The sequence below is a fragment of the Buceros rhinoceros genome, unplaced genomic scaffold (genome assembly GCF_000710305.1).
Source record: "Buceros rhinoceros silvestris isolate BGI_N320 unplaced genomic scaffold, ASM71030v1 scaffold22927, whole genome shotgun sequence".
NCBI lineage: Eukaryota > Metazoa > Chordata > Aves > Bucerotiformes > Bucerotidae > Buceros > Buceros rhinoceros.
Genome location: NW_010420728.1, coordinates 990 through 1,769, shown reverse-complemented (window position 1 = coordinate 1,769; position 780 = coordinate 990).

The window sequence follows — 780 nt, the reverse complement described above, 5'->3', positions numbered from 1 at the left end:
AAAAAAAAAAAAAAGCCAAAAATCTAAACCCAAAGCGTTGGGGAGAAACCAGCCGAATCCCAGGAAATGCGGCCCAGCTTCAGTGGTGTCACTGGCCGTGCCAACTCATCCTAACCAACAGCCCACACTGCCCACACAGCCACTTGAGGGGGTCCCAGCCCCCCCACCACCCACCCCACCATGGGACACCCAGGGCAGGGGCACTTGGCCGGCTCCCCTCACCACTGTCCCTGTAGAGGTGTTACTGAGCGGCAGCTGCAGGCCACAGGACATCTGCCCCCCTACCCCCATCTGCAAACAGACACTGGGAAGGCTCCACCTTTCTCTGATGCCATTAAAAAACCCCATCAAGGGGCTCTGTCTGGAAACAGAGAGTGACGGTGTTGGCATAACTGGCGTAACCAGAGCTACTGGTGCAACATCCAGCTGTGCTGGCAGAAATGTCGCCCCCCCTACCCCCATCTGCAAACAGACACTGGGAAGGCTCCACCTTTCTCTGATGCCATTAAAAAACCCCATCAAGGGGCTCTGTCTGGAAACAGAGAGTGACGGTGTTGGCATAACTGGTGTAACCAGAGCTACTGGTGCAACATCCAGCTGTGCTGGCAGAAATGTGCCGAGACCAGGTTTGGAGGCTCCATCGGAATTTATTCTGTGCCATGGCACCAAAACCCACCAGGAGGGATGTGATGAGAAAGTACAATCCACTGCTGGGACCCCACATCTATCGTGGCAGCTCTTGCAGACACCAGCGATGTCAGAGGGGCAGGGGGGGGTCCT